The sequence below is a fragment of the Dromiciops gliroides genome, chromosome 3 (genome assembly GCF_019393635.1).
Source record: "Dromiciops gliroides isolate mDroGli1 chromosome 3, mDroGli1.pri, whole genome shotgun sequence".
Taxonomy (NCBI): Eukaryota; Metazoa; Chordata; class Mammalia; order Microbiotheria; family Microbiotheriidae; genus Dromiciops; species Dromiciops gliroides.
In genome coordinates, this window is record NC_057863.1 from 518,549,124 (window position 1) to 518,571,248 (window position 22,125).

Sequence of the window (22,125 nt, forward strand, 5' to 3'; positions counted from 1 at the left end):
GATCAAATTCATCTAGGCTTAAAGCATTAAAAAGTCTTTCATAACTTGTTGAAGTTGACTTCAAAAGATTTATCATTTTTTTGTTTCAACTAGATCTCTGACAGATGAATTAGGAAACTACTTGCTATTATTCCACATTCACATATTTTCTCTGACTCTTTCATGTCTTTCTATTTTTACTCTTAGTTTTCAAAGTCTTTATTAAGAAATCTTCTTGATATTTCAATAGATGTTAAGATCGATACTCAATTTATGTAATTGATATTTGTTCCCTTACATGTCCCAAAAGATTAGACTTTTTTTTCATTCTTTTGTTTTCAATGAAGATGACAAAAAGCATTTTAAATTAGTTGATCAACAAAGGGAATTTATAATCCAATTGATAGAAACAGAAGGCCTTTCATCTTCCTTGAGCAATATATTTTGAATCATTTTCAGATTAATGAATTGAATTGAGACTTTCAAACATTTGCTTTCCTGACTTCCAGTTTAAATTCTATCCAATTTATAGAGCCTAAGAGTCATTATTTGACATCTCCCTGGTAACTGGTGGAAAAAAAGAAATAACGGGATATGATGAGTGTCCTTTTTCCCTAGTGAGGAAGTATACACTTCACAAGCCTACCAGAGTGATTGCCACTCTTTTGATCATCTCAGTAAAGAAACCATCATGTGATGGGGCAGAGCAATATCTGAGCTTCTCATCTCCTTTGGAGGTCATTTCAGAATAGAGTTAAAGCAGACTGGAAGAATGAGATGGTGAAGCCAAGCCTGCATTTGTATTGCTATACCCAGTACTATTAATATAGCATCTTTTATGGTACCTAAAATGTTCTAAAACCAAGAACTTTCATTTATATTCTTTCATTTGCCCTAGAAATATTTAGGATATTTTAGTATGTCCTTTCCAAAGTGGAGTCATAATTGGTCGATAAGCATTATTGAGTTCCCAGAGCATTCAGAACACTCTGTGAGAGGTTGTTAAGTGGTCAGCAGATTCTATGTGTATGAAGTATTTTCAAATTCTATATCTACTAATAGCTTGATTTAATAATTTCTGTTGTCAGTAGACTGAACATAAAAGGCATTTGGTATAATTTGTTCATTCATTCAACAAATATTTATTAAACACTTACTATATGCAATATGAATCATCCGAGAAAGAAAGTCAGTGAAAGGCAACAAAGAAAAGTGAATTGAGTCTGGGTCTTATAGTCAGAAAGACCTGGACTCAAGCTCTGCCTTTGACACATGCAAGCAAAGAGATAGTGTTCAAGTCACTTTCCTCCCATTGCCCAGGGCAACTCCCGAAGACTAGAAATTACAGCTGATGTGCATTGGTAGACAGTGCTGTTACACAAGCAATTCCTTAAACAGATGAAATAACAGATCCAAACCCTTCATTCATCCCAAATTTCAATGCATGTGTTTATACACACACACATACATATGTGTGTTTGCATATACACATATATATATGCATACATATATAATATATACAAGCTGTGTTGTGTATATGTATATCTAGCTATATCTATGTCATTGGTAGACATCACATTGCTTGATCCTCAAAAAAAAACCAAACCAACAACAGTGAAATAACATTGCAAGTTTGAGATCTCTCTTTTTAAAGGAGAAACTGTTTCAGAGAGATCAACGACCCTCTCATGATTACATAGCTAATTAGTAGTTAAGCTGGAATTTGAACCCAAGTCTTCTGACTATAGAAGACTGCTATACAATCAACAGGGATACTTACATATGGTTTCTGTACACCTGTTTGTTGTTGCCAATTGGACCCACTACATCTGGCATACTTATAGACATTTTATCCATTTCATCTAGCATACTTATAGATACAGTATGACATAGTGTTGGGCTTGGCATCAGGAAAACCTGCATTCATATCCCATTTCTGACATAGTAGGTATTTCACCACTGCAGTTCAATTTAACTGTGTATCTTTTTTTGTTTGTTTTTGTGGGTAGTGAGGGTTAAGTGACTTGCCCAGGGTCACACAGCTAGTAAGTGTCAAGTATATGAGGCTGTATTTGAACTCAGGTACCCCTGAATCCAGGGCCAGTGCTTTATCCACTGTGCCACCTAGCTGCCCCTACCTGTGTATCTTTTAGGCAACATCCTAGCACTTTTATCCATTAAGTCATATTCTCCACGAACCTATGCTCTTAAAAGGAAATTCCCTTGCTGAAGAAATGAGAGGTCTTTCATGTGTTTGGGTATGTGGAGCACTTAATGGCCCTATACATGTACATCAAATATGTCCAACATGCACCCCACACTGTATTCAGCCTGCCATACTCCTGAGTACATCCTGAAACAGATGGGAATATAATTTGGAAATATTTAAGAATATAAATAAATATAGTAAAACAATTATTATATTACATCTTAAAACTAAGTCAATATGAAGCCCACAAAATTCATTATTTGTGGTTTAGTGGCTCCATTTCTATTTGACTTTAACACTACTTATGTAGATGATGTGTTGTGAAAGGTTTGTTTAATGTATTTCAACTACTTTCACAAGCACATTATATTTCATACACCTCCTGGCTTCCCTGGTTTCCTTCAATTCTCTGATAAAATCTCACCTTCTGCAAGAGTTTCCCAGTCTCCCATAATGCCATTCCCTTTTTTCTAAAACAATCCCCAATGTCTATTGCATATTTATGTATATACTGTATCTATCAAATATGTATATGATTTTATTGATTTCTATTTTAGCATTACCAAAATGTATCCAAGTACCTCTCTTTTCCCCTTTCCAGAGACTCAGCCAATATAACAAATAGTTTAAAGAGGAAAAAAAGAGAAGAATCTACAAAAATATTAATATATCCCAAAAGTCTGAAATTATGTGCAAAACACAACATTCATGGTACTCTCACCTACACATATGGGTGTGGTTTAAGGTATCTTTTCATGTATCCTCTTTGATGCCATATTTCGGTTTGGGGTTTTTTTGGTTAAGTTTTCAACATTCACTTTTGATTTTTTTGGTAGCTATTCTTTTCATTTATGCTTTTATGGTCATTGAGTATATTGTTTTCTTGGCTCTGTTTATATCACTCTGTATTAATTCACATTGCTCTTTCCATTCTTTTCTATATTCATTTCTTATAGCACAGTAATACTATCTTGTATATATCTTGTTTCTAAATAGCTTTTAAAAAATACTGTGTCCACCTTTAGACTGTGAGCTTCTTAAACGTAGACTTTTTTTAAAATTTCTTTGTAATTCCCAGAGCATAGAACAATGCTTGACATTTAGTACATACATAGTAAATGCTTATTGACATGATATTTGAAAACCAATTTTTTAAAAATTATGTAGGTACTGGGGGTATATGTTAAGGGATTCTTTTATCTAGACTTGAAATCATTTCACTATTACCTTTAAATTATATTTCCAGTGTACTTAACTATAATTCATGTTATCAGATCAAAAATTTTACTCTGAATTCTCTCTAAAGATTTAATAACAAAGGACTTATGAAAGTTCAGTGGAAAAAAGAATGGAATTGCTTCATTAATAAACATATTTATATATGTATATTATTAATATTATATAAAAAGGTAAACTTATTATGTCAAGGAGTCAAGTATGATTATATATTATAAAACTATATTGGAAATGAAATCTTTTAAAAATATTTTATATAATTGAAACAAAATTCAGAATATGACAGGCAATGAATATTGTCTATTTTTGACCCCTGTTTTATGATATCAGCTAATCAAATACAGATATGACTTAATTACCTAGAGGCCATTTTTCTAGCAATCTTATTTATCTGACATATGGCTAAGAATGAAGAAATCAGTACTTCTCTCTCTCCCAAAATTACACTTAGTAACAAAAAATGTTGCTCTAAAATTCATGTACAGTAACATTCCTAAAGTAATTTCCAAAGGCCTCTTTACTTATTTTCTACACATAAATCTAATAAGCTCAGTTCTCTGATTTCACAGTATACAGTAGATTAGAAGAAGAAAATTGAATCAAGCTCACTATTAGAAGTAAGATTTAACAAACTGTCTGATACCAAGGAAAACAAAATAAACCAAAACAGGTAGGTGCTTCCTTTATAGGGGGCCACTAAGTAGTCCAGTGACTAGAGTGCTGGACCTAGAATCAGGAACACCTGAGTTCAAATACAGCCTCAATAACTGTGTGACCCTAGACAATTCACTAATCAGTGTGTTATCCTAGACAAGTCGCTTAACCTCCATTTGTCTCAGTTTCTTCAACTTTAAATTGGGATATGGGACTTACTTCATGGGGTCGTTGTGAAGATCAAATGAGATTGTAAAGCACTTAGCACAGTGCTTTGCATATGATAGGCACTCTATAAATGTTAATCGTAATTATTGATATTATTATTAAACAAATAAAAGTTTAAAAACTGAACATTCAAACATTATTTTACATATATAATCATATCGTACTTCAGAGACACAACTTAGAAAAGACACTATAATAGACATAGGTTCAAATAATGGATCTGATGCTTTAAAAAATAGTAGAAGTTTTGGTCACGGACAGAGTCAGGCAAGATAGGCAGCAATGGTCTATATCACTGGAGGGATGCTACTGGGAGGGAACTTTCAAATCAGTGAGATCACAAACCATTTGATTATTTAACATTTGAGAAATTCTCACAGGAAGGATTGATTTATCATGTCTGCCAGGACCAAAAATATATAGAAGTCTCTCCTATGTGGTTAGCATAATTGTTAGTAGAGATAAAAAAGCCCCCTATATATAGCTTTTAAACATGTGCATATACCCATACTATATACCTTTACACACATATGTATGTGTGTATATACATGTATATAATTGTATAGATTTGAATATTATAATGTTATTTGCATCTGAATTGTTAAAGAAATCTAAGCCTACATTATATCATAATGCTATAAAAATAAAGTATTATACATTATATTCTATATAATATAACATTGATATATTTGTATGTATGTATATTTAATTGATTCAGATGTAAATCACTGATGAAGGTATTCATATCCTACACAATAATCCAAATTAGGTCGATAAAAATGCTTGTGAGCACAATTTTTCCTTTAGGAAAACTGCATAGCAGCAGCGGAGATGATTCCAATATAAAAATAAGACCTGGAGGTGCTTAACTAGCTAGGCACCTACTGGTTAAACAATACTGTACTATGATAAGTCCATGAAAATCTTGATAATTATTGAGGTGTTTTAAGAAGAGCTTTTGGATGCAGGTCAATCAATCAATGGGGCCAGATGGCATCCTTGTCCTTGAAACTTAGAGAAGAATAAAAGAAATATAAAATCATTGAGCATAAATAGAGAAAGAAATAATATCATTCCAAAATAATGAAGCTAAGACATTGTCAACTTGAATAGTTTCTCTAGCAATGGAAACACGATAACCATCATTAGATTTGCCAATGTAATAAAAATGACAATACTATCAAAAATATTTTTGACATTTCATTTTATACCAATCAAGTTATAAAGCAATTACTTTCTACAACTATGTAAAAATTAATACAAGGTTCTATGTGTGTATACTACAAAAACAAAATAATTAAAAAAATGTTTAGAAAAATAATGAAAAAAATTGGAAGGAAGCATAGCACTTCCCATACCTGAAAGCAGTAATAATAAAATTATTTGGTAAAAATAATCATAATTAAATCAATGGAATATATTTGATAGAAAATAATCATATCAAACTTGAGCTCAGTAGTATTTGATATATATTGAAACATAAACTATTTAAGGGAGGTACTCCTTATTGGACAAGAATGACTGAGAAAACTGAAAATTAATGTGGTAAAAGAATAGCTTAAGATGAGCATCTCACACTCTGTATACCATGATAAATCCCAAGTGGATATATGGCATAATATATAAAAGAACATATCATAAAAGAGAAAAATGGATGGATTTTTTAAAACATTTTTTATGTATGGGGGAAATTCACCAACAAAAGAAAGGTGATCACAAAAGATAAAATAGTCAACTTGACTACATTAAAAAAAAGTTTTTCTTGAACAAAGTAAGTACAGCTAGAATCAAAAGGGACATCAGTAGAAAAAAAAACCCATGAAATATCTCTGATAGTAAAGATACACTCTGTCAATTGGATTTATTAACTGCTTTTCTTTGTTATAATGGGAGACTTAATTAGTTGTGGGTGGCTCGGTAGAATATCTGAAAATTACTATCATAAAAATAAAAGACATCAATACAACCCGAAAAAAAAAAGAAACAAAACTTTTCAGAGACTGGTTCTCTCTTAGTCTGTGACTCACTAAGCTGCTGATGTTATAGTCATATGTTATTCTGTTTTACAATACTACATATGTGGGGCAGCTAAGTGGTACTGTGGATAAAGCACCAACCCTGGATTCAGGAGGACCTGAGTTCTAATCCTGCCTCAGGCCCTTGACACTTATTAGCTATGTGACCCTGGGCAAGTCACTTAACCCCAAATGCCTCACCCAAAAATAAATAAATAAATAAAATAAAAGACTACATATGTTACCATAAAAGCCTCTCATCTAGCGGAAGCTTCAAAGTTTATAGTTTTGCTATTGCCATTGGGGTGAAAGCAGGGCATATTTTAATATACATTCTGTTTTCCAGATAAGAAGAAAAACACCGTATTTGTTTTAGGAGATCTTAAGGCCTAGGTTCCTAACTGTATGGCATACACAAACATACACACACTCACATATATATAAAAAACTATATATAGCATATATAGCTATGTATAAACTATATATAAAACTTCAAATCTATTATAGGTATAGTTATTTGCTTAGTTTTTATTTGATAATTGGGTATTAAAATTCAGATTAAGTTTCCATAGTATCAAATAAATCAACTTCTACAGTCTAGTGAAATTCAAGTATTACTTTGACATCTCAGTTGATCTAGGCTTATTTGCAATTTTAAAGGAACATTTGTAAAATCAGTAGTCATTTCGGAATGAAGCTTGCTGGAGACTGAACTTCTTTTATTTCCCATTTCAACTATATGAAATATCCCTTAGTGCTCTTTGGGATTTTAATGGTGTACTAATATGTAGAACTTAGAGTCACTGAAATCCCCAGTCACCCCATGCCCAACAACTTGCACTTCCATGTAACTCTTTGAGGTGAAACATTTGATATGCTTAGGTAGTTGTACTCTAGAACCATACCCTGTGCACATAGAAATATATGAGGAAATGAGATTGTTGGAAATACCAGTTTTGTTGCACATTTATCCTCTCTGGGCCTCAGTTTTCTCATTTGCAAAATGAAGAGAGTAAATGAAATCACCTCTTAGTTCCCTTCCAAAGTCAAACCTATGTCCCTATGACTTCTGTTTAAATTTTGTCTTTGTTCCTTACTACTTGTATAAACTTGGGCAAATCATTTAATCTCTCCCTATCTTAGTTTCTTTATCAGAAAAATGAAAGCTTGGGACCAAATGATTTCTGAAGTTTCTTCAAGCTTTAAATTCTATGATCATAAAAATTTGTCTATGTGTGTTTATAGAGATGATCTTTCAATATAAATTTTTGCTTAAGTACATATTCAAGGATTTGAATTCTAACTTCTTTGTGGAACATTTTTGGTATTGTTGCTTTTCAACTGAGGAAGTATAGGGTCTAGGACATACTAGTTTGGGGAATATTCTTCCTGTTTCTCTCCAATACATATAAATAATAAAGCATAACTAAGTAGTAAAGAGATTGCATAAACATATATGTGATAGAAAATCTCACTATCTGTTTGGGTAATATTACATCATAGCTATCCTCATTCATGATTTCACAAATAGCATCAAATTATAAATGTTTCTGCAAGCCCCAGAAATTGAAATAAGAAAAATATACAGTTGTATAAATATCCTTTGTTTTTGTTGTTTTAGATATATAAACAGATAAGGACTTTGAGGACTTTAAAATTTGGCTCCATTCAAGAACTCAAAATCCTGGGATTTTTTTTTTACTATTACCGTATAAGGAATACTTTGCAGAAACTCCCTTTTGAAGAGAGCTTTCAAGACACAGGTAGAGTGAACATTTAATCATTCTTCTTTCAGTCTTCATGAAAACTAAAATGAATGTGTAAAGGACAAAGAACCAGAATGTGAAGGAAATTCAGAAGTGTAGTGCAGTGTATATGTATTACATATGTGTATAGAAACATTTAATTTGAATGATAACTGACATTTGTGCTATATCTAATTCTTAGACATACCCTATAAAATGAAGTAGATAATTAGATTGCTGGTGGCATGTTTTTCTACTTTCTGTGTCTCCTTACTAGTCTAGAAATAAACATTTTTACTGGTCCTTAAATGGAAATTAAAATAATGGTATATTTTATAAAGAATATTATTGACTGAATTTGTTTGCCTATGATATTCACATCATGACTTCTATACCAACTCTCCAAATATGTAAGTTCAATGATGTCATTTACTTTTGGTTAGCTCTACTTATCTCATTAGTAACCTGGTAAAATCAGCAGGAGAATGCCAAGAGTTATGGGAATCTATATAGGGAAGAAAATTCTATGCTTTGCCAATTACTCTGCTGCTTTTCCTTCATTTGAAAAAAATTAATAATATATTTTAAATAAACATTTAAAAGCAGAAGATAAGTTCAAATTCAATATGGGTTGTTTGGCAGCCTATAATTAGTCCTACTTAGATACCCTGGGTGTCATAAGGAGGCCAATTCAATCACCAGTTAGAAATAAATTACCCTGTGCTATGATTGTCATACTTCGTTTCAAGGCTGCCAAGTGATTTTTCTCAAATTTTAAGTGTCTACATGCTGGAAATAATAGTTAGGTAAAGTCATAGACTACCCTTTCTCTGATCTTCAGACCATCCTACACATCAAAGTCCTAAGAGATTTGAAGACAATGATTTGTGGAAGGTGAATAAGTCAGGATTTCAAAGATGCAATTCCTATGAAATGACCAATAATGGTTACTTCTTTCATTTCCTGTTTCTTATTTACCATATTCAAATTCTGAGTTGTTTTTGAAAATGTTCAATTCCAAGAAACTTCTTTTAATGGTGTTTATACTTGGACGTTATAACAAACCAGACCACAGCATCTGTGGGGTGGACCTAGTAGATTTTTTGGAATAAATGGATAACCTAGGTCATTTGTTCCCATTTTTTTAATGTAAAGGAACTGCTTGTTTATTTAGCTTTTACGTAAAGCCTAGAAGTCACCAAAAGCATAGAGGATACTCAGTCAAACCTTTCCTGGAAAGGGACAGCAATAGCTATTCATAATGCATTTAAAGGGTGAATAGCTGGACTCCTCTCCTGGTTAGGAGTATTTGTAAATGATAGAAAGTGGGATATACTGGAAACAGCTATCATGCATTAGACCACATTGGATTTTATCATCAACTGGTAGGGAAACCCCAAGCAAAATTATTGGAATATACCAATATCAATCAGGTTGCACTAAAAATCTTACTCTGTAAGATTGTCAGATCACACATGTCATTTATAATAAAATGAACTATCAATATGTTTTATCAATATATTTCCCCTATGATCATTCCTAAACAATAGTTATTTCTAACAATTAGTCATTGACTTTTTTTTAATACACTTGACTATATCTTATTCAGCTGGTTCAAAGATATCTGTGATTACCAGCTATAAATTAAATGCATATCTGTGTACCTTAATTGAATTTGCTTTTGCAATGTGGGAAACAGGTTGTTTACGATCTATCTGACATAATGCAAGCCAACCCCATGTAACATCGCAGCTGTAGGTAAGAGTGTTTTGGGTCTGGTGCTCATTTTCCAGATGGATGATGGATAAGCAATTTAAATTTATTGTGGAAGTATCAGCAGATGGAAATAGAATGGAGTAAGTATCTCTGCTACCTGTGAACTGGTGCACTCCATCAATTACCAGCCAAATGAATTATATTCCTGGAGTTCAACACAACTCTAATTAATTTTTGAAAAGAGCCTTTTTGTCAACCTATTAATAAATCCAAGTCACAGGTTGAGAACAAGGAGCTTGCTCAGCTGTAGAGAGAACCTATGGAAGTAGGTTCAGCAGCCCATAGCTCACTCTTGTTAGTTCATATGCCTTACTGGCCTCCCCAACTAATTGAAAAGCATATTGGTAGCATTGCACGCAATTGAAATAAATGAGACAGACAGGTCACTCCAAACAGACATAAGTGAATTAGGATTGATTATCCTGATGAGAGTAGATTCATGGTGTCACTTTAAATGCAGTCCAGTTTCATTCATGTACTTGCACCTGATATGTCTTTGCAATCACTAAAAAACTTTCACCTAAAAAAAAAGATTGACAGTTTCAATTCAACCCTCCTCCACCAACTTCATCCCTGATACTCTGAGAGATAATCCATAGAAAAGGAGGTACTAAGACCAGCCTCTGAAAATGAGCCATTTCCATTAATAATGTGTCCATCCATCTTCAGCTGGGATTGGCTCAGTTCCAGTAGAAGTTCCAGTGCATTGGAAAAGGGCCAGGATGGCCTACTGTTTTTTTGTTAGAGGCCTGATTCCCATCACCTAATGAGGGAAAAGCTTCTCTCTTCCATATTAATATGAAGAACTAAAAAGCACTGCAGTGTCCTGAAAAGGAGAGATTCACTACCCTTAAAAATGGAAACAAGTTACTTCCTGAAGTTGGGAAAATTATAATACAAAGCGATATGAGCTAACTTAACAGTCTCACCCCAATCCCTACTGCCATTTTTACTTTTGGCGAGGTTTCATGCAGAATTTTTAGGTATCTCCTTCTGAACAAGGTGGCCATCATTATATTTTCTGCTTTTTAATAGTGTCATTAGCTATTGCAATGTTTGCTTTTACAAGTTTCTTAAACCTGAAAAGCTCAGTGCTAGAGATGGTTTCATTTTTATTTGCTAAAGAAGTTCTATTCTTTCTTGACCATTCAGAGGATGTGTTCTAAAAAACTTTTTATGAGATTAATTACATTATAATTTATTCTTAATAATTATTTGTACTTTAATACTAAATACTCAGGCTATACTATTAACATGTGGCATAATAAGTGGCACTGAGGTTTACAAAGATATATACACACACATATATATGTGTGTGTTTATCATTTCATTTGATATAGCATCACGGAAGAGATTAATTTGCCTATTGGACAGTTTACATTTATAGAATTTAGCACATGGATCTGATCATAGGGCCATCGTAAAATGCACATACATCCTCAAATTTTATATCTATTAAAAATATCACAGATAATTTGAAGGAACCAATTTTATTTTCATGAATTTCATTTCATCAAATATTGACAGATAAAAAAGCTGCTCATCAGCTGGCATATAAAAACTGGTTGATATGCAATTTGTGTGTGTGCTGTATTATAATTTTTAAATGTCTTTTATATGAACTTAAACACTAAAATATAGGTATTTTCACATATACACCTATATATAAACACACACACATATATATATATATAAATATAAATTGAAATATTTAAGTATGAAATTATAGATCTCTTATGATTAGGTTGTTTTATTTTTATTTTCCCGTATAGAATATGATCAATCTGTACTTTTAAAAATGATTCTTAGGGCAGCTAGATGGCACAGTGGATAGAGCACTGGCCCTGGAGTCAGGAGTACCTGAGTTCAAATCCAGCCTCAGACACTTAACACTTACTAGCTGTGTGACCCTGGGCAAGTCACTTAACCCCAAATGCCTCACTAAAAAAAAAAAAAAAGATTCTCCTCATGCTTTTTTTTGGGGGGGGGGCAATGGGGGTTAAGTGACTGGCCCAGGGTCACACAGCTAGTAAGTATCAAGTGTCTGAGGCCAGATTTGAACTCAGGTACTCTTGAATCCAGGACTGGTGCTTTATCCACTGCGCCACCTAGCTGCCCCCTCATGCTTTCTTTTAATGGCCTTCCTTCTGATCTCTTCATTATTTGAATAGATGCCTCAATAGCCCTCTTTTCTTTCTTTCTTTTCCTTTTTTTATATCCTATCTCTATTCCCCCATTGACCTCTCACATTTGAAAAGGAAATAATCGATAAGCAGTCATTAAACACCAAATGTGTACAAGGTACTGTCCTAAAAGGTAGGGATACAGCTATGAAAAAGAAAAAAACAGTCCCTGTCCTCAAGGAGCTTACAATCTAATGGGGGGAAGTATCCAAAAGGAAACTGAGGTGAGGGTGTGGGGTGCCAGAGGATTCTAGATGAAACCAAGTAGAACAGTTCTTAGGAAATAAAGAGTTGAAAATTCTGAGCCCTCTTAGAAAGGGAAGAGTTCTTTGTTCTACCTTCCAGCCCTCCAACCAGAGGGAAGAGAAAATTGATGGTACTTAAAAGGTGTTGAGTAGCAAAGCTGAACCATTCTTCATGATGTTAATAATGAGCTTACTGTGTGGGAAGCATAATGTTCCTGGAGACAAAACCAAGTACACCAATGATAGGAAGTGAAATAAATAGGAAAAACAAAGAACAAACAAAAACAATTTTAAAAACCATAACATTTGTAACAAATATGTATAGTCAAACAAAAGATCCATTTCCACATTGTCTGTGCCAGTCTATCAGTCAGTAAGCATTTATTAAGCACCTACTATGTTCCCACTGGGGATACAAATAAAAGTTAAAAAAAAACATATCAGCTCTCAAGGAGTTAACAGTTTAACAGAAGAGACATCACGTAAACACCTATATACAAAGAAGATCTATACAGTATAAATTTTAAATAGTCAACAGTGAGAAGGTCCTAGAATTAAGAGGGACTGAGAGGTTTCCTTTAGAAGGTAATATTTTAGCTAAGATTTTTGAAAAAAAGCCAGGGAAGCCAGCAGGTAGAGATGAAGAAGGAGAATTCTAGGCAATGTGGCACTGAAAATGGCCAGGAGAGATAGAATGCCTTATCTGAGAAACAGTTCAACCACTTTCTCTAAAATAGAGTATGTATGGGGAGCAAGGTAAAGTATAAGAAAACTGGTATGGAAGTGGAGAAAGTGACAGGTTATATATAAAAGGCTTTGAACACCAAACAGAAGATTTTATATTTAATCCTAGAGATGCTAAGTAACTACTGGAATTTAGTGAGGTGGGAAGTGATGGTGGTGACATGTTTAGATTTGTTCTTTAGGAAGATCACTGACAACCATGAAGAAGATGGACTAGAGTAGGTCCAATGTTCTTTTCCATTTTTTTCCCCAAATACCTTCTTTTAGCCAACAAGTATTTATTGTGTCTAATTATGTGTCTGGCAGTGTGCTATGATCTGAGAATACAAAAGGAAAATATATGTAACAGTTAATGTCCTCACAGAATGCTGACCATTTATAGAATGACAATCTTCAAGATTTGATGAGAACATACTGTATTTGAGTGGTTTGGTGGGTATTCAAAATGAAATTCCAGAATTAAGCAACTGACCAGATATATCACATGAAGGTCAGAGTAGAATTAAAGTAGACAGCAAAGTTTCTTTCTTGGGAGGACAAAGAATAGTGTCATTCTACCTCAGGGATACAGGTGGAGTTTAGACTAGAAAATCACTGGGGTACTTATAGTCCTAAAGCTCTGAGATAGGGTTAAGATTCTCTAATACTAAATTAGACACTGAATCTTGAAGCATTTATCTTTATCACACAGAAAACCTAACTTGAAAATGTATATATGAATAGGAAAAAATACTTCCATGTGCATATAGTCACCTGTGAATTCATTAAAACAGGGAATTTCTGAAAGTGAAAACACCCTTTAGGAGGGCAACTCAGTAATTTTTTTCTGTAAAGTGTGATCTTAAAGAAATTTATAGAGGACTGAGAGGTTGGGTGAATTGCTCAGGTTCATAACACCAGTGTATCTCAGAAGTATGTCTTCCTGACACTGAGGCTGCCTCTTTATCCATTATGCCATGTTCTCTATAACACATTTCAGATTTTCAGGTAATCATTCATATATTGATCAAAAGAGACAATGATTGTAAAAGATTTCGTAAACTTTAAACTACTTCCAAACAAAGCAAAACAAAACCTGTCCCCAAAGTTGTCGTTCAAGGTACTCTGAAACTAGCTCCTATATTTACCTTTCCAATTTCACATCTCACTAATTCCCTGGGCTCTAGTCAGTCAATTTGAGCTCATCATCATGCTCTTAATTTGCATTTTGTTTTCCTGCCTTTTCATCTTTGGTTTTCCCTGTAACTGGAATGCTCTCCCAAGCACCAGCTTTACCAACTAAGAGACGAGCCAGCCTTCAGAAAGCCCAGCATAAATCTTACCTCTCCCATGATGCCTGCCTTGATCATCCCAGCCAGAAGTAATCCCATCCCTTCTGTTCCCTTCAAAGGAGTGTAGTTCATATCACTCATGTTATACTCATCACAGATGCTTTTGTGTTCTAGTAACATTGGCCTCATATGGCCTCTTCTTCCCTATACAGCTCTAACAAAAAGCCTTCTGTGTAATAGGCATCAATAAATGTTATTGAATGAATGGATAAATGAATGCATGGGTAAGCAATTGTTATTATATTTCATTTTCAAAGGAACCAAAGGATTTGGACAGTCATCTCTAGTTTGCAATGAAATTTGATCTATGAACAATTTATTGTTGATTTATCTACTTCTAGATGTCCTTTAGTTAAAATATGCTGAAGTGCTAGGTCAAATGAATAACATGGAAAAACAGAGAGCTGGCACTCATACGTATAGAGATGATTTGTGAATATTATTTGATGATGATTTAATAATTATTTAATTATTTGATGGCATCAAGTCCCAAGGACTGGATGTTAAACAATAAAGTAGTATAATAGATCTAGAGTTGGGAGAGATTTCAGGGCTACTTAGATCAACTATCTCATTTTACAGATAAGAAAATAGAAGCCTACAGAAGGGAAATGACATGCTCAGGGTTACAAAGGTATTAAGTATCAGAGGAGACAAATGAATAAATCCTACCTATGAGATGGTATCATATATTAAGACTGGGAAGTAACCTCTGAAGTAATTTAACTCAGTCTTTTTATTTTGCTTATGAGAAAACTGAGGCCCAGAGAGACTAAATTATTTACCTAAGGTTACACAGATAGTGGCAAGAAAAACCAGGTCTAGAATCCAAGTACCCTGATTCAAAGTTCATTCAATCTTTCCACTATACCATATTGTCCTTTCGGTGTCCTGAAGCCAGAGAGTGCTGAAGAAGCTCTTTTATCCATTTATGACAGAAGTATTGGGGAGAAATGAATCACTCTGATTCAAAAAGCTTTTAGAGACAGTATTCTAAATTCCTACCTGATAGAGATGTTACTACATGAGAGGTAGTTTTATTTTATTTTATTTTTTGGTCAGTAAAATGAAATATATCACTTCTCATTTCTTGAATCTAAAGTAATGGTTTTTCTACTTTGCAAAATGGCATACAGAGAGAGAAGTCTCAAAACATCTTTACTTTTCAGTTTTAGGCAAAACATGAATATTGCTGGCTCCTAGAATCAATGGCTAAAGACATTTTACATTTCCATATAATCTAGCTATTGTACCTTCACCTGGTGAGGTTACTGAATTGTGGAGGGAATTAAGCAGCCCCAGAGGGAGTATGCTTGATTAAGGCAATCCTATTTCATTAAACTTTTGGATGTTGTATATTTCAGAGAAATTTTAAAATGCACATTAAACACACTTTAATTAAGCACCTACCATGTACAAAACACTATGTTGGGGAGAAGGAATGATGAAGGAAAACAGGGTCCTTTCTTTTATGGAGCTTATAATCTACTAGGGGTTAATGAAATGCACAAATACAAAATACTATATGGTAATTGCATATTGTGATACCTAGATGGCTCAGTTGGTAGACTCCAGCTGGGCCTGGAGTCATGAAGACCTGAGTTGAAATTTGGCCTCAAATACTTTACTACCTGTGTGATCTTGGGTAAATCATTTAACTTAATCACCTGGAGAAGGAAATGACAATTCATCCAGTCAGGTAGCTTTGCCAAGTAAAGCACATGGACAGTCTGGTTCATGAGGTCACAAAGAGTCAAACATGACTGAATGACTGAACAATAAATTGCAAGACAGAAGCAGAAACAAAATGCCTATGTGAGGTGTAAAGGAGTCAATATAACTTTCAAATTCATGGATCAAGGAATATTTCATGGTAAATGTCCCTTTGAAATGCATCATGGATAATAGATTTAGAGCTAGAAGGAGTCTTGGAGAACATCTGTCTTCCTCATCTAACTAATAATAGAAAAAAAAAGGCTATAGCTTGTCTGAGACCAAACAGTACACTCACTTCTACGTAATGCAACATTTGTTTTTGTTGTTTAGTTAATTAGTTGTGTCTAACTCTTGGTGACCCATTTGGGGTTTTCTTGGCAGAGATACTGGACTGGTTTGCCATTGCCTTCTCTAACTCATTTATAGAGGAGGAAACTGAGGCAAACAGGGTCAAGTGACTTGCCCAAGGACAGGAAGTAGTAAGTGTCTGATGCTGGATTTAAATTCAGGTCCTTCTGACTCAAGGGCCAGCATTCTATCCACTGTGACACCGAGCAGCTCATATGAGTTCCTTAAATGTACAAAACTATGCAAAATTTTGCAATTCAAACCACAGAATTTGTACGTAAAATGAGGGATTAAGGGATACAACAAAACATTTTGTAAATAACATATAGAAAAAAAAGATAGGGACTTAAAAAAATTAGCATAGTTTTATACATGTTAACTAGTTAAGGAATATATAAATACTATAATAAATAGTGGAAGAGTAAATAGCTTCAAACTAATGCTTGTCCTGTACCCTAGTTCGCATGGCCTGGGTTGGCAAAGTCTTTAGCCACAACTCCAAGCCAAGGCAGAAGGGGGTTGTTATATGGACCAGCTTTTCTCGGTCAAGAGCTTCTCTGGTTCCAGAAGTTATACAACAAATATGGCTCTTTGATAAAGTTTGCTTGTGAAAGTGGATATAGGAAGGATTGCAGATTGGGAGTTATTGTGAGATAGTGAAGCTTTCTGAATTCTTGTTTTAAAAGGAAGAAATCATTCAGGAGAAAACTTGAAATTCAAGCTATGCTCCAGATATTCTATATGTTAATCATATTAGAAAAAATTGATGTTTTTGAAACAAGTGTTATGGTAGAACTGATTGTAAGTGGCAAAGTCTGAATTTTAAGAAAGGTTCAGTGACTTCAAATTCATCATTAATCACAACTCTGCCCTGACTCTTCAACTATAAATAAGGAGGGAGAATGTAGCAGATGTAAGGAGGAGTATGAAGAAAATATTCAAATTTAAAAGAATAGAATGGGCATAGGGAGTGGGAAGTAGTTTAGCTTGTCTGTACCATACAGAGTTTGAAAGCAGTAGTATGAGATTAACCTGGGAAGCCAGGATATCGCCACGTTATAGAGAAATTTTAACACTAGGCTAAAGAGTTTGGACTTCATATATTAAATAATAGGGAGCTCTTGAAAACTTTTGAGCAGAAGAGTGACATGACAAGAACTGTGCCTAAGGTCTTTTGCCTATTATTATGAAACATAATACTTTAAATATCCTTGTCTAAGTCAACTCTCCATTTCTATAAATTGCAAAACAGTCACTAATGTGCATTAATAAAGGAAATTTCTTCATTGGGAATTCCTCCCCAGAAATGGAATTACAGGTTCAAAAATGCCTCAACATGAAACCTAACCAAACCAGAAACACAATATTAAGATAATATATATTATTTTTTAAAAGTTTCCTCTAGTATGTATAAAAATGTGACATATATACATTTCTCTCACAGCACATTCTTAGTCATCATTGACTATAAGCTTATAGTAATAGTCAATAAATTAAAAGCCAAAGCCACTAAGAATAAGCACTTTAAAGAAAAGTCTTATAGTTTAGATTCAGCAAGGCCAAAGACTACAGAGTGGTCTAGGAGTTTTAGGATAAAACACAAAAGGGTTGAATAGCAGGAAGTGAAAAAGCTTAAGGACTAGAAGTCAATGGTATCACAGCAACAGTGAGTGAGAAACAACCCAGTATCCTCATAGGAAAGCTGGCATCTGTATTCCTACTGCCTTCTGGATATTAACTATTGACTTCCCGGTAAAAGTGGTTGAGCAAAGACTTGAAGCTGTGATTCTGTCAAGAGAAAATCGATAACTAGAAAATAATAAAACACTTTTATAATGTAAAAAAGAGAAAAGTAGGCTATTTTGGGAAAAAAATGCCTCTTATCCCTTGCTAAAAAAGTTTTCTGAAAGTTTGATAATAATTACAATAGCTAATATTGATATAGTACTTATTATGTGCCAAGCACTCTGCTGAGTGCTTTCCAATTATCATCTCATTTGATCCTTATAACAACCCTGGTGAATGTGTTATTATTATACACATTTTGCAGATGAGGCAACTAAGGCAGGCAGACTTGCCCCATGCTATTTCCACTTAGGTAATTAGCCTTATAAGAAAAGAAAAATTCCATAAAAGCACATGACTATAGATTTTTATATCTGGAAGGAACATAAGTATATTTTAGAAATATACCTATTTAAAGAGATCAAATAAATAAATTTTGATGCTTAAAGGGAAAAAAGTCCTACTGTTTTCTGGAAGATTCATTTATGTGAAGCACTTGGTTTCTTGAGGTTGACAGTAAAAGGAAGCATAACATCAACAAGCATCATTATTCAATTAGACTTTGATGAATATAAATTTATATCCATTAAGACTGGGTAGTAGATAGACTCTAGACTTATTCTCCTAACCTACACGTACACTGACAGGTTGAGCACCTATAGCATGGTTGTCTATAGCTCCTTTTAATGGAGTTCAACACCCTTATTTTACAGATGAGGAAACTGATTCTGGATGAAGTTAAGGGTGAAACTCTTAATTATTGACTCAGCTGTAAAACACATTTCCTGACTTTGTGTCTGTTATTCCTTGCATGACAGAGTCACTGAATCTCATAGTTGGCAACCACTTAAGTGGACATATAGTCTAAACTGTATCTGAATAAGAATCCCCTCTGCTTCATGCCCAACAAGTGCTTATCTAGCCTTTGCTTCAACATCTCACTCTCTAAGACTGACCATTGAACTTTAGGATAGTTCTGAAATGTAAGGAAATATTTTCTTAGCTCAAGCCCAAATCTGCTGCTTCGCAGTTTTTACCTATTACCCCCATTTCTTCTCTCTAGAGCTAAGCAGAACCTGTTCTCCATATTATAGCCCTTCAGATTTTTAAAGATAGAGATGATACTCCCTCCTTACCTTGAATTCTCTCTTCATCAGTACATCAAATCAAAGTATTTTTAAACCAAATAATTTATACCAAGAAGTTTTAATTTTTATTCCCTTTGATTTGTGCTTTCTTTATTTTATGTTTCTTCCTTATTCAATAAAATATTTCTATATTAGGGAGAAAGAACTAGATCAGAGATTTCCTCATTATAGATCTTTCTACCAATTCTTTTACCCATGCAGCCAAGTATTTTCTCTGCAAATTATAATCTTCTAGAATTGCCTAGGGTACTTAGGGGTCAAGTGCATCCAATATATACATACATACATAGATACAAACACATGCACACACACACACACACATATATATATATATATGTATGTAATCAGAGATGACACTTGAACACAGATCTATTTGCCTCTGAACCTATTTCTCTATACATTATACCACCTTGCCTCTCATACCTCTATTATATTGCCTCTCTCTCTCTCTCCACACACATATTTGCTGAAACATTTTAAATGTCTCAAGTAATATAGTATAGTAGTATAGGTATATACAATTACATTGTATATACCTATATTTAATGACTTGAACTTAAAAGTAAACAATGGAAACATTTTTAATTAAAGGAAAGCCTAGTATAGTCATGTTTATAATGTTTGATGATTCATATGTCAAACATAATAATTTCCATCAACATTTTGAGTGCATGAAAAATGCAAAATAAATACAGCATTTCACACAGAACCCATTAAAGAACCTCCAAAGATTTATTTGGGATAAAACAGAAGCTGAAAAATGACCCCTGTATTTATATGTCACTATAGCAAATCATGTTGTCCCATGGTTTCAGTGATGCGTAGCAACGGAAATAACAGAGATGAGTACAATAGACTTTTCCATAGACTGAGTTTTCCAGGTCATTTAATTCTCTCTAGTGTCTTCATAACTGCTCCAACAGAGGTAATGATAACAGATTGTCACATTATCTTCCTCATGGTGACCTGTTTGGATGGAAGACAAAATTCTACTTTGACAAAACAATAGATAAAAACAAAGGGAATTTATAAGCATTTACTATAATATGTACACATTTGCACACTCATATAGAAAGTAATACCTTACTTCTCTGAAGGTCAGTTACCCAGAAACTTCAACTATATGGCATACCAACTATATGGAAGAACAAAGAAACAAAAATATGTCTGAGCAGCCAGCATAGGTGTCATAATGTTTATATCCCAAAGTTCATACAGTTTTTCTTTAGGAATGTTCATCAGTCTATACTCGGCCAAGTATTAACAAAATTCCTCAGATCTGTATTATTTGATCTCATAGTTTAAAAAAAATTAGAAGAAACAAATTAAAATTGGGTGGAGAATAGGACAGAATGACTAGAAGCAAAAACACAGAGAATAGTATGAAGCAACAAAAAAGAGAGACAAAAATTCTAAAATGTAGAAATGAGTTAAGTGATCACAGAGAGATTTCATGTGGGGGAAAAGTATAATACATTTTTAGTGTCTCTTTAAAATATTCCTCTAAATGTATAATAACTGGTATTTCTAATATTGATCTAAATAATGAAGAAAGGATAGCTGTGTAAAATAGAGAGTGAATTAGAAACCATAAGAGCCGTATGCACCACGACTATACTAATATAAATGAACAAATATGAAAAGAAGCCAGACAAGTAATAAAGCATAGCACCCTCCTCTAAAAAGAAAGACAGGGCTAAAATGTTGTATATGACACCTATGCTGGCTGCTCAGACATATTTTTGTTTCTTTGTTCTGCCATATAGTTGGTATGCCATATAGTTGAAGTTTCTGGGTAACTGACCTTCAGAGAAGTAAGGTTGTATAAAAATATGTTCATTGTATTTTTTTTCTTAACTATTGTTTTTGTTACAAGAGTCCCTTGCCTTTAGGACATTGTGTTTTGTATTTTGGATAAATTCATTGCTGATTTGGATCATACAAGTCATTGTTACACTGAGTCTTTAGCCAAAATCTTAACCTTTTTCCTGAATGTTAAATTCAAGGAAAAATTAATATTCTGGAACAACTTGATGAAACACTATAAAACCACTGAAGCTGGAATTAGAACTATATATTGGAGGGCTTGAATGCCAGGCATAAGATCTTCTATTTTGTCCAATGTGTTAATATAATGTAATTTGGGATCCGACTTGATTGACTACTACATCAACAGGAGACCGCTCTCAGCCAATCAACTTGAAGAACCTCCCATTTCTGGGAGGAGGACAGGAAGTTTGGAAGCAGACTCTGGCAGAGGGGATCTTCCTCTTTTATTTATGAGACATTGGTGTGGTGGCAGAATTTTATGTGGGCTGTTAATAAAGGAAAGGTTTTGGCTCTCTGGCTATACCGAATAGATCCAAAAGTCATTAAAGCCTAAACTCTTGGTGAATTTATCAGTGATTTTAGCCAGTTTCCCCCAAACTAGGGGAACAGATTAGAACCCACATTTAGATTTTTAAACAACACACCAAGAAACAATAAGGAACTATGGTAAGGTTGGTTGCCAGTGAATTATTTGTCCAGATTTGTTCCTTAAAAAGATTTTTAAATTAGTGAAAGATGCATTGGTGAAAGATGAGAATAGAGGAAGGAAGATCAGTTAGAAGAAGAGTATGGTAGTCCAAGTGGGAAGTGATAAAGACCTTAATCAAAGTGTTGGCTGTGTGAGTACAAAGAAGGGGATAGATGGGAGATATGTTGTGGAAATAGAATTGAGAAGAGTTTGGCTTAATGGATATAATGGAAAAAGTCAAGGATTTATATAGGATAGTATCCAT

General features: G+C 33.8%; 1 protein-coding gene across 1 annotated transcript in view; it reads left to right on the plus strand.

The window, feature by feature from the left end:
- Nucleotides 1-22,125, plus strand: part of CNTN5 (contactin 5) — a 1,623,595-nt gene that overhangs the window by 450,633 nt on the left and 1,150,837 nt on the right. Inside the window, 1 exon segment of the mRNA XM_043997073.1 lies at nucleotides 7,943-8,084. The gene's annotated coding sequence lies outside the window, so the exon portion shown is untranslated.